Raw genomic sequence first — 13,104 nt, forward strand, 5'->3', positions numbered from 1 at the left:
ACTGAACATGGATGTGATTTGGAAAGATGCCTCCCTGGCAGCTGAAAGCTGCTTGGAAGAGGAAAATACCTTGACAGGTGCGTGCTTGCATGGCTGTCCTCAACTGGTGGGCTAATGCAGCCAAGTGCGCTGCAGGAGAGCTCTCCAAACAGATTGTCCTTGCCTCCTGTTTATATAGGACAGTGCCTTGGATTATCACAGCTTGGTTGCCCTCTCTAGACTTCTTTATTTTCTTCTTCTTTTGTTAAATGGAGAGCCGTCTCTTCCTGAGGGAAGACGGGATGAATGGATCATTGCAGTACAAGGGATGCAACCCACATACAGTAAGGGCTGGGTTCAGATATAACGCCAGACTGTAGTTTGGTGCTGCATGAGTGAGCCTAGAATGAGTCTCAGGTGTGCATGTTTCCTCCACCCCGCAGGCACTGTGATTCCTTCCCTCCCTGGTTTGCATTGCATCTCAACAGGCAAGCCATAGTTTACTCTTGACCTGCAAACCAAGACTGTCAACCAGATTGATCCAGGTGTGCAGGGCAAACTCAAACCACAGTTTGCTGGTGGAGGTGGAGTGGCAAACCACAAGTTGCTGCAAACTAAGAAGGGGGAGGGAATTGCAGCACACAAGACAAAAAGGGTGAACATGGTCCTAAGGTTTGTCATAGGCTTGATCACATAATGTCAAGACATGATTCGGTGTGACCTCTGAACTAAGGCATTGGCTGACATGATGCGCAGCATACCGCAGGTGGCTCTGCACTGCCCATACTGTTGCGGGCATCTGAAACAGTATGTAGAGCCCAGCCCTCAGTCTTATACCAGAACTTTTAGAGACTTCCTAAAAGTTGTCAGAGATGGGGAGGCCCTTATTTAATTAGTGAGCGCATTCCAGAGTCTCGGGGTGGCAACAGATAAGGCCAGTCCCTGTGTAGCCCACCAGACGAGTGGGTGGCAACTGCTGGTGAACCTTTCTGGATGATCTCAATGGGTGGTGGTGCTCATGGTGAAGAAGCCAAATATGCTGGGCCTAAGCTGTTTAGGGCTTTATAGGTTATAACCAGCACCATGTATTTTGCCCGGAACCGTATTGGTAGCCAGTGTAGTTAGTTTAATATAGGAGTAATATTGTATCTTAGAGATGACCCGGAGACCAACCTGGCTGCCACATTCTGTACCAACTGCAGTTTCCAGACTATGTACAAAGGTAACCCCACATAGAGCACATTGCAGTAATCAAGTCTGGTGGTTACCAGCACATGTATTATTGTACTGAGGTTGTTTATCTCAAGAAACGGATGCAGCTGGCATATCAGCTGAAAATGATAGAAAGAACCTCTGGCTACTGCCTTAACCTGCCAGAACCAGGGGTCATCCTATGAAATTGATTGCCAGGAAATCTAGGACCAACAAATGGAAGTACTTTTTCACACAATGCATAATTCACTTGTGGCATTCTCTGCCACAAGATGTGGTGACAGCCAACGACCTGGATGGCTTTAAAAAGGGCTTGGATAACATCATGGAGGAGATTTCTATCAACGGCTACTAGTCGGAGGGCTGTGGGCCACCTCCAGCCTCAAAGGCAGGATGCCTCTGAGTACCAGTTGCTGGGGAGTAAAAGCAAGAGAGAGGGCATGCCCTGCCTGTGGCTTCCAGCAGCATCTGGTAGGACACTGTGTGAAACAGGATGCAGAACTAGATGGGCCTTCGGCCTGATCCAGCAGGGCTGTTCTAACCAAGGGGTGTCAAACTGTGGCTCTCCAGCTGTTGTTGGCCTACAACTCCCATCATCCCCAATCAGCATGGCCAGTAGCCAGGGATGATGGGAGTTGTAGGCCAGCAACATTTGGAGGGCCTCAGTTTGACACCCCTGTAAAATCTAACCTGAGACACCAGGGAGAGGTTTGGATCCAGAAGCACTCCCAGACTGCGTACCTGTTCCTTTTGGGGAAGCGTGATCCCATCCAGAACCGTCAGATCAAAATTGTCTCGTGAGTTCCGACCCCACACAATAATTAGCTCCATCTTATTTGGATTCAGTCTTGGTTTGTTATCCCTCATCCAGCCCATCACTGCCTCCAGGTAGTCATTTAAGAAGGTTATGCTTTCTCCCAATGAGGCTGACATGGAGAAGTAGATTTGAGAGTCATCTGCATACTGATAACACCCTGCATCATATCTCCTGATGATCTTTCCCTACAGTTTCATGTAGATGTTAAAGAGCATTGGAGGCAGTATCGAGCCCTGGGGGACATCATATAAAAGTTCAGGTTTTGAAGAACAGTAGTCTTCAAGCAACCCCATCTAAAATCTGCCCAAGAGGTAGGAGTGGAACCACTGCAAAACAGTTCCTCCCCCTCCCATCTCCTTGGATGCTTCTGAAGCATACTGTGGTTGATAGTATTGAAAACCACTGAGAAACCCAAAAGGACCAACAGAATTACATTCCCTCTGTCAGTTTCCCATTGGAGATCATCCATCAGGCTGACCAAGGCAGTCTTCACCCCATGGCCTGCCCCAAAGCCAGTCTGAAATGGGTCTAGATCAGGGCTGCTCAACTCAGGCCCTCCTGCAAGTGTTGGCCTACAACTCCCATAATCCCTGTTCGTTGGCTACTGTGTCTGGGAATTATGGGAGTTGTAGTCCAAAAGCAGCTGGGGGGCCTATGTTGAGCAGGCCTGGTCTAGATATCAGTTTCCTCCAAGACTGCCTGGAGCTGGGAGGCCACCACCATCTAAGTTACCTTGGCCAACCACGGAAGGTTGGAGACAGACCTATAGTTGCTTAACTCTGAGAGATCCAACACAGGCTTCTTCAGAAGAGGTCTAATAATTGCCTCTTTAAGGCAGAAAGGATCATGCCCTCCCTCAGAAAAGCATTTATAATCTCTTCCAGGCCTTCTATAACAACCCCCTTGCCAGATGGTATAAGCCATGGCAGACAAGGATCAAGAGAACAGGTAGTAGGCTGCACTGTTCCAAGTTGCTTGTCCACATCATCAGGAACCACAAACTGAAACTGATCAAACCTAACGACATAAGAGGAGTGGCTGGACACCTCTACATTAGACTCTGAAATAATTGTGGGGCCTGAATCTAAGTCAGCCTGAATACAAGATATTTTATCCACACAAAAAACTCATTAAAAACATCACAGCAGGTAACTGATGGTTCCAGATTCCGATTCAAGCTCGGAGGGGCATGTGCTAGCCCTCTTACAACCCTAAACAACTGTGCTGGATGTGAGCTTGCAGATGCAATATTGGCAGAAAAGAATTGCTTCTTTTCTGTACACATTGCCTGAGCATAGGTCTTCAAATGTGCTTTATGTTGTAATAGCCCTATCTATCCCCAGCATAGCATATCTCCAATGGCTATTGCTGGTGTCTATCTTGTGTTTCTTTTTTTAGACTGTGATCCCTTTAGGGACAGGGAGCCATTTTGTTTGTTTATTGGTTTGTTTATATCTGTGTAAACTGCTTTGGAAACTTCTGTTCAAATGTAGTATAAATATTCGTCGTATTTGTATAATCTGTCGGGTTCGAGTTGAGTCTTTCTCCTTTTGCACTCCAGTCATATACCTTGCTGCTTCAGCTCCCGTAGTTCTTTCATATACCAAGGAGACAATTTTGAAGTGGGTCAGAGAGGATGCTGAGAAATGATCTTGTCTACTGTCCTGATGAGTTGGTTGTTCCAGTTCTTCACCAGCACATCAACAGGATCATTGGCAGAGCCAACACTAAAGCCTTCCAAGGCTTCTTGACGTCCTATTGGATCCAATAGCCTTCTCAGGTGGACCATCCTAATAGACCCCTCACCCCTGCGGAGATGGGACATGATGGTGAGTCCAATCTTAACCAGATGGTCCCATCCATGACAATGGGTAAATCACAGGAGTCCCCACCACGGAACACCACCCTGATCAGAATAAATGATCAGATCAAGTGTGTGACCCTCAATGTGTGTTGGTCCTGAGACCTAGGTGGCCAGATTTGGCTTTAAAAAAGCCAAATTCTGGCTTATGGCCCATTTGACCCACGAGTATACCCCTTAGGTTCTGGCAACTCTGCCTGAGACCACTTGAGATAGACGCATAGTTGTCATGGCTGCTGAGAACTGAGCTGCCCCTGACAAATTGCTCTCAAAGTGAACATTGAAGTCCCCCACCACCATAAGCCTGGTAGATTCCAATGCCAAACCCAAGACCAAGTCTGTCAGCTCAGTTAGGGACTCTGTTGAGCAGCGTGGTGATCGGTACACTAACAGAAGTCCCAGTCTATTCCTGGTCCCCAAACCTAAGTGCAGACATTCAATATGGTCAGACACTTGGACAGCAATCCTCGTAAGGGAGATGTTATTCTTACAGACCACAGCTACTCCACCTCCCCGCCCACAACCTCTCACCTGCTCCCTCCCTGAAGGGAGAATCTGGGGCCAAATTGTGCCACCAGCCTCCTCCTAACTAATATCTGTGATACATACCAGGTTGTTCCACTCATCTATAATCAGATTTTGTGAATGTGGGCTCTTCTCCCCACATCTCTCTCAAAGTGAACCTCATTCTGGGACATCTTGGCTGATTTCCTTGATATATGAGGTCCTTCTCCCCTTGTTTCCCAAATTCCCCAAGTGAGCTTGGTTACAGACACACATGTATTTTGCAGACATTTACTGGATGTTGAAGAAGCACTATTTACAACTGTCAGTTCAATTAATGCTGCTGGAAACAGTAAAAGACAACTCAGCATAATGGGAGACTCTTCTGGGCGAATCTGTACATTGGTGTTGAACAGAAGTCTGGGAATGTAGCTTTGACCACAGTTTCTTCACTGTAAAGTGTGTGGGGTGGGGGTGATCTGCATGGTAGAACCAGCAGGTGTCTAGAGAGAGATGCTTAACTCTTCCCAGAGCAGTAGCCACTGGAAGGGATGCTGTGCTGAGTTGAACAGGGGCAATTGCTCTCCATCTTCTAATTTTAAGCGAGCCACCAGTGTAAATGGTGCTTCTTTGCCTGCTGCTTTCCCCCTGTTAATTATGCAGCTGCACCCTGTGCCTGCGTTCAGTAGCAGAGAAGGCCCATCTTTGTTACTGAAAGTATAGATTGTCCCTTTTGCCTCTATGCCAGTCAGGTTTGCCTCTGTCCTCCAATTCTGAAAGCACAGACAAGACTGATCTCTACATATTAGAATCACGTGCGATGAAGATGAATGCTCTGAAAATGCATCAGACTATAGAGCAGAAAAGCTTTGAATAAAAGACCTTCATGTCCACCAATGACATCTTTCTGACTCTCTGTCATCCCTGTCCATTCCTGACATGGTGACAACTTGTGCTGCCTTACAGGGTCACTCAGTGCTTCTCCTATCCACTTGTCAGTGCTTTTCATGACATTGGGTTATCTAAGGAAATGCTGCCTTTGTCGTCTTATGTTTAAGATGTAGGGGAAAATTGGCCATCTCTGTTTCACCTTCCTTAAGCTGCTCATTTCTAGGTTTGGAATGTACATCTAGTCTACAGCATGTAGACCAGATACCATGGCTGGTAGCTGGGCTTTGTGAGAAGGCAGATCTTTGTTCCTGGACATCTCCACAGCAAAAGTGAGGAGTCGTCATAAAAATAGTATAACACACATTGTAATTGTATAAAAATAGTATAACACACGTCATAAAAATAGTATAACACACACATATATAACCCATAAAGATTCCCATCAAGCTGTGGTAAAGGGCTGTGGCCATGATAATCAGATGCACTGCATTCAGATCTCTAGTCCCAAAGATAAGTAGCAAAGAGATGTGCTCCTAATCTGTAGTTGCAGAGGCACTCAGTTTCATAATGAGATCAACAGCAGGATTGTTGCCATTTGTTCGCTATTTGAAGTAATGAAACAAATTCTAAGAAATATCCATCACACTTAATTTTGCTCCTCATAACTGCAAATGATAGGCACTGATTTCCTTATTCCTTTTGCTTTGTAAACTGCTTTGTGAACTTTTGTTGTTGTTGAAAGTGGTATATAAATATAATAATAATGTACTTTTAAAAGCAGTGCTTCAAAAACCTACTTGTTTGACCAGACATGATAGCAGAACAAAAAATGTGTAAATCTAGTATAAGGCTGTTCTCATGAGCAGCCTAACCCAGGCTAGGGGAACCCATTCTGGGATAGATAGGCTGCTTGTGTGCAGCGCTGGGCTTGAGACCAATCCTGGTGCTGCTGCTGCCTCACCTTACCTTACTTTTTACTCAGCCTTTCACTAGGGTTAAGGGTGCAAGTGCGACCTTAACCCCGGCACTGGGGTCATGTCCGTGCTCGGGCTGCATTCAGTTGGGCACCCAGATCTTGTCGCATGGTACATTGAGGGATTTACAGAGTCTGGGAAAACGAGTCCTGGCCTCCAGCCATAGGAACATAGGAAGCTGCCATATACTGAGTCAGACCATTGGTCTATCTAGCTCAGTATTGTCTTCACAGACTGGCAATGGCTTCTCCAAGGTTGCAGGCAGGAATCTCTCTCAGCCCTATCTTGGAGATGCCAGGGAGGGAACTTGGGACTTTCTGCTCTTCCCAGAGTGGCTCCATCCCTTGAGGGGAATATCTTATAGTGCTTACACGTCTCCCATTCATATGCAACCAGGGTGGACCCTGCTTAGTGAAGAGGACAAGTCATGCTTGCCACCACAAGACCAGCTCTCCTCTCCTAAGGAGCGATCTGTGGGCACAATTTGATCGTGTGAGCACGCTGAAGGTGTAACAGGAGATGGTTTGCAGGGAAGGTAGGTGGGACCCTGCCTCCCCACTCCCTGCCTCTGGGGAGATTGTGCTACCAGCCTTAATGAGTAACAGTGGGTCTATTACATTAGTCTTGCTTTCTTTCTCTTAAGTTTTCAGACAGGATGAAGAATTTTAACACACATATATTAAGACAAAGAAACAATTACCGATAAAATTTTCATCCTCCACAAAAGAAAATATTTCCCTCTCTGCTTAATGACCTTAAAACTATTGTCTGTCTCTAGTCCTCGATACCATGTCGGAATTAACTGGACAGTAGAAACTCTCTCAATGACTGATCATGCCATTATGACTAAATTAAGATGTTGCCTTATAGGTAGGGCACATAAATGAGGATATTGCTGTATTATTTTTCGTCTCTTCACACAAGACACCCATGCTTCATTTTGCACATTTTAGTACCATGAGGTATGCTAGAATAACAATTCAGGGATCCAAAGCAATCCAGTTTATTGCTAGTTTAGATTGGGTCATCTTGGTGAGTCATATATTAGTGTGTGGCACTGCGGATCTAGCATTCGGTGTATCTTTCAGTTCTGATTGCTCCATTGTCCAGAGACAGCCAAAGCTATTGAACCAAGCCAAGTAGCCATGATATTTTTGAGTGGATCATATTTTCATTTGGAATTAGGTTGGGGTGTATGTGTGTGTCAAGCTTTTTCAGGTGGAGAGAGAGGTGCCTTGCCTGAGCTGGCAGCAGAAGTTGGATAGTCTCTTCTGAATGTTGATTAGCAAAGGGCATTGAAGTGGAGTCCCTGAGCAAGTAAAATATTAATGTGTCTGCACGTTGCCCTCCATGTTTGAAAGTGCTCCTGGCCTTTAATCACAGTTGTCATTGATCCATTAGAGATGGAGGCTTGGCTGTTGCATGGTTCTGTTGCAAACATTAAGGAAAGCCTAAGCAAATCTTTGCAGAACTCTCTTGCTTGACAGTGTATCTACTGGTTAATTGCTGTATAAACAACTGCAACCTTAATTTTCACGCAAAAAAGTTTGAAGAACTCTGAGATGCTAACTGGGCAATGAGGCACTTTTCATTGGTTTTCTCTTTCTGTTAAGCAGAGGAGAGCAACTGACCCTGTTCCGCCTCTCCTGTGGCTGTTGCTGCTGGTGTCAACCTTGTGGTTTGCTTGTTTATTATACTGTGAGCCCTTTGGAGATGGGAGTGGTGTGCACCTTATTATTCTTTTTCACTGAAAAGCAGTATATAAATAATAATAATAACTTGTAAAGTCAGCACAAAATACAAAACTTCAAAGTCTTTACTGCATACATGGTGCAGAGAGCTGGTCTTGTGGTAGCAAACATGACTTGTTCCCCTAGCTAAGCAGGGTCCACCCTGGTTGCATTTGAATGGGAGACTACATGTGAGCCCTGTAAGATATTCCCCTCAGGGGATGGAGCTGCTCTGGGAAGAGCAGGCAGTTTCGAGTTCTCTCCCTGGCTTCTCCAAGATAGGGCTGAGAGAGATTCCTGCCTGCAACCTTGCAGAAACTGCTGTCAGTCTGTGTAGACAATACTGAGCTAGATAGACCAATGGTCTGACTCAGTATACGGCAGCTTCCTATGTTCCTTAGCTAAGATGACCCAGCAAATTAACTTACAATTTTCACAGTCTTCAGAGCATGAGTGAAAACTGTAATCATTTTAACTCTCACCTTAAACCTGAAGGTTTTTGTGTGTGTTTTAAAAATATATCTATATATCCCTATTACACTGAATTGCATTGTACAAAATGTTAAGTACTGCAACCTAAGGCTATTCATATATTAGTTAGATTTTCAGCATGAAGTCAGAGATACCCATCTCTCCCCTCATTTGTGACACATTTCACCAGCAGCGGCCCTGCTGCAGGTGCCTTCTCTGAGCAAGATTTTTCACTCCACCAGGCGCAGGGACATCTCAGCAGTGCTGCTAGTTATGTGGAATGAATTTCCCCAGGAGGCCTGTCAGGTTCCAGCATCATATGCCTTTAGGTGTGGGACTGAAGACCAGCTTTTTAAATGTCTTCGAATTGATCTTATGCTGTTTTAGTCTTCTGTTCTGTTTTGGATTGCTTTGGTTTGTTTTATTTATTCTTAGCTGCTCTGTTAAATTTTGTTAATTTAGCTAGGTTTTAATTGTGGTGTTTCTTATACTGCTCTGTCACTGTGGTTTGTTTAGCTGGACTTCGTTTAAACCATTTTAATGAGGTTTTGTTGTTTTTAGTATGGTTATAGATTGCCTTTTGGGGGGTTTTGTTTTGTTTTTTGCTTGTTACCCCCTTGGGGTTTGTTTTTAACAAAGAAAAGTGAAATGTACATGTTTAACATAAAATAAATGAATTGGTTGTCTGGAAGCAGGGGAGTCTTAAATGGAAATCATAGAAGTGTTACTATGAAATATATCAAACATAAAGACATGAAAAGACTGCTTTAAATGGTTACAAATAAGTAGATATTTATTACTGTGATTGTTCTTCAACTATTTTTCTGATACTGCTATCTGATGTTTGGTTCGCCACCTAATTTTTAGTGGTGTGTTTTCCCTGTACTTGTACAACAATTCTAATTTGTTTATGACTCCTCCTAAGGTTGTTTCCCATTTTACAGATGCCAGTCACGGTATTATTGTTAATAGTTACTTTTCTGTCCCATCCTTCTTCCAAGAAGTTCAGGGTAGTGTACAAGGTTCGTCCTCACAACCACCCTGTGAGGTAGGTTAGTCTTAACCACTACACCACATTAGCTGCCAGTAGTATTCCTGCACATCATTCTCATGGCTAAAACTGTACCTTTCTTTGCTCAGTGATATGGGATGTGGCATGCAGTTGCCAATGGTCCTTGCGAGTGTGGACGCTCTCAGGTTGCAAAGACAAAGCAACTGATAATCTGTTTGTTTCCTTGTCTGCAGGTCATCTGTCTCTTAATCATCACAGGGTTCCCACAGTGCCTAACAACTAGACAATACAAGTGGTTGTGGTAAGTCATGTGTATTTTCTTCTGTTATCTTTGCACTCCTGAATAACCGTCCCCCTGGATAACTTCATGTAGGGCTCCCACGTTACAGAATTAAGGCTCGGGTGCTGGCCATGAGCTAAGGAGTTCAAAGCAGGACCAGTTGCTTGAAGCACCAAGTTTTCTCCACAGTCTCTTTATATGTGCTGGGCATTACACACTCATTCCAGGAATGGATACAGAGGGAGCCCTTGGGTCTCAGTGTGAATGTGATGATAAAACAAAAAGCAAAACCCCTGACAAGTACAGAATGACTAGACATTGCTGTCAGCAAAAAGACAGCCTAGTTACAATGCTGAAAGTTGTTAGCCAAGTCAGAGCTCTGGACCAACAGTGGGTTTTTGTAATAACTCAAATTGAGTGAAGAAAGACCTTGATTTAAATGGAGGTCAGTTGCCGCTGCTGCTGCTGTGATGATATTTAGCCAGTGTGTCTTGATCTGCAGCTTTCCAAATAACCTTTTAGCCTCTAAGAAACACACAAGCTGATGATGTTCAGGGTCTCCCAGCCTGGGGTCCGCAGAAGTTGTTGGACTACAACTCCCTTTGGCCATTGTGATTGGGAATGATAGGAATCCAACAAGATCCAGGGACTCAAGGTTGGGAACTCTTGTTATATCTGACCTTGAAAACATAAGAGCAGAAGGCTGTATCCAAGAGCAGCAATTTACACTACACTTAAGGTATCTGGTGAACCTCACTATTGCTTGATCACAGAATCCTATAGTATTTGCAAAAGACCACCCATTCACACTTTATTCTGCAGTGTGAGTGCTTTGTTTTGAACTACATGCACTTTGGAACATGGAAGGATGCCTCTGAATACCATTTGCAGGGGAGCAACAATGAGAGAGAGGGCATGCCCTCAGCTCCTGCCTGTAGGCTTCCAGCGGCATCTGGTGGGCCACTGTGTGAGTCAGGATGCTGGACTAGATGGGCCTTGGCCCTGATCCAGCAGGGCTGTTCTTATGTTCTTATGAAGGCCTCCTCCAAAGACAGAGTCTTTAGGACCAAATGAGATCAAGGCCAAGGGATTGTCATGATGACCAACTATGTGCATGGCCTTGAAGTAGCACACAGACAAGCAGCAGCTTCTTAAACAAAGGACTTACCTGGGCATGGCTGGGTGGGGCAGGGAGCGGGTGACTGGGATGGGTTGGAAAGGGGTTTGCTATGTTAACAAGGGCTGCTGCATGTGAAAGAAGAGAATAAAGAAAGGGCAACAGAAAGAGAGGAGGTTCATATAGGGACAAGGAGAGCAGAAGGAGCAGGAAGCCAGGTTGCGGTATATGAGGATAGCAGAGTCAATGATGAGTTTGCTGTAACCAGACTCTGGACTGAGCCTGGGAGGCAAAGACTGGCTGAGGGAAGGCAAGTAGCTTTGGCAGGTGAAGACTGAGGGTGCTGGAGCCCCTTCACTCCTGGCTCTGAGGCTCAGCTAGACCTAAGACCAAAGCAGTAGAGGCTAGCAGAGAGACTTTCCATTACACGTAGCAGCCTCGACACTGATGCAGAAGGAGATGAGCCCGTGGAGGTGGTTTGGGGTAGTGCTGAGGCACTACATTGGGGTTCTGACCGCTTTGGTTTGTGCCTGGAAATGATAGAGAAATGAAGCTGTTTCTCTATCTTACCAAAGGACCGAATGCTGTGTCTTCTAGAAACGATGAAAACAAATGTGATACAAATAGATGTTTGGCAGATATTAATGCATCCGTTTTCTGTGCATAGTTTGGCCAGATTGTTTCGTTTCTGAGGAGGAGGGAAGGGCATACGACAGAGAACCCCATGCATCAGGGAGGGTTTCCTCCATTTGAAAACTAGGGACAGCTTAGTCACAGCAAGTCACCTTTTGGCTGTTGGAGAACTTGCCCTGGTGGACAAATGGACTGGTAGCAGAGAGGAAGGCCACCCCAAAGGAGTTTGGGAGGGAAGGAGAGGAGAGAGAGAGAGAAAAGCTGGTCCCGAGAACTGGAGGCAAAGAGGAAGGAAGGGAGGACAGGGAAGAGGGGAAGGCAAAATGGCTTCCCTGACTGTGGAGGAGAGCAGCTGACAGATGGCCAGTGAAAGGCAAACCTAGGGGCTAAATTTATGCCAGTATTGAGAGAATGCTGGGAACCAGGATGTACGCTCACTCTATCTGGGCTTTGCAGTGGAGTGGATGGTCAAAGGAATGAAGGTTGACGTAGCCTCAGTCCCCAGGAACAGTTATGTAAATGGTGTGTGGATAGATCCATGAGCAACTTATTTGAAAGCTAGATAAAGTACTAGGTATGTGCACGGAACTGCTTCCGTGCACTCCTGGGAGGGCAGGGAAGGCGCTGCCTATCTCCCCGCCCCCACCCTACTTGCCTACCTGCCAGCCCCCACCCTGCCACTTCCCCCCAGCTAGCATGGCAGGGGGAAAGCTGCAGGGTGAGGGCCAGCCGGTAGGCAGCACCTTCTCTGCCCCTTAAAGCAACCCCTTCACCCCTATAAAGTACTAGATCAAGGCAGGGGTGATGGTTATACCCTAGAATTGAGCATATTTGACACAAGGATTGAGTGCCTTCCACCTTACTCCCATTCAGTGAGGAAGTGGGAATAAGGTTAGTTTTCTAAAGTGAGAATTCCTATCTGAATGTTGCTGAGCGGCAGTGGTAAGGTCTTGTTTCTGAGCCTATTGTTTGGGGAGATTCAGACTGGCTGAGTCAGCTGGGGGTAGAACTCACTAGGTGTGAGGTTGACTCGTCGAGATTTGATCTAATTATGAGATGCTAGTCCTCAGGGCTAGCATCTATGCTATGCTGATGACACCAATCTGATAGCTGAGAAAGCGGATGATCTGCAAGCTCTAGTAATGAAAGTCAAGGAGCACTGTAAAAAAAAAATGGGACTACGGCTAAATGTAAAGATGACAATAGGTACAGTAACCAGCCTCAGAATTGATAATGAAGACATTGAAGTAGTGGATAGCTTTTCCGCCTTTTAGGATCGACCATCAACAGTAAAGGATCCAGCAGTCAAGGAATATGGCACAGACTAGCACTTAGTAGGGCTGCAATGAAGGCCTTGGAAGGGATATTCAGATGCCGTGACATGTCTATACCGACAAAGATTAGAATCGTCCGGACAATGGTTTTTCCCGTGTTACTCTATGGATGCGAAAGCTGGACTTTGAAGAAGCAAGATAGAAAAAGCGTTGATGCTTTTGAACTTTGGTGCTGGAGAAGGCTTTTGAGGATATCATGGACAGTCAGGAAAACAAACAAATGGATCCTAAAACAACTCACTCCAGAATTTTCACTTGACCAGGCTCAAACTATCATACTTCACACATT

At 45.4% G+C, this 13,104-nt stretch overlaps 1 protein-coding gene across 7 annotated transcripts in view; it reads left to right on the forward strand.

The window, feature by feature from the left end:
• The window catches only part of SYT2 (synaptotagmin 2), a 221,367-nt gene that overhangs the window by 139,094 nt on the left and 69,169 nt on the right, over window positions 1-13,104 (forward strand). For all 7 annotated transcript variants that reach the window (XM_053247071.1, XM_053247078.1, XM_053247072.1 and 4 more), the window contains one exon: window positions 9,685-9,752. The gene's annotated coding sequence lies outside the window, so the exon portion shown is untranslated. The remainder of the gene's footprint in view (window positions 1-9,684; window positions 9,753-13,104) is intronic.

This window comes from Hemicordylus capensis, chromosome 4 (genome assembly GCF_027244095.1).
Source record: "Hemicordylus capensis ecotype Gifberg chromosome 4, rHemCap1.1.pri, whole genome shotgun sequence".
Lineage (NCBI taxonomy): Eukaryota > Metazoa > Chordata > Lepidosauria > Squamata > Cordylidae > Hemicordylus > Hemicordylus capensis.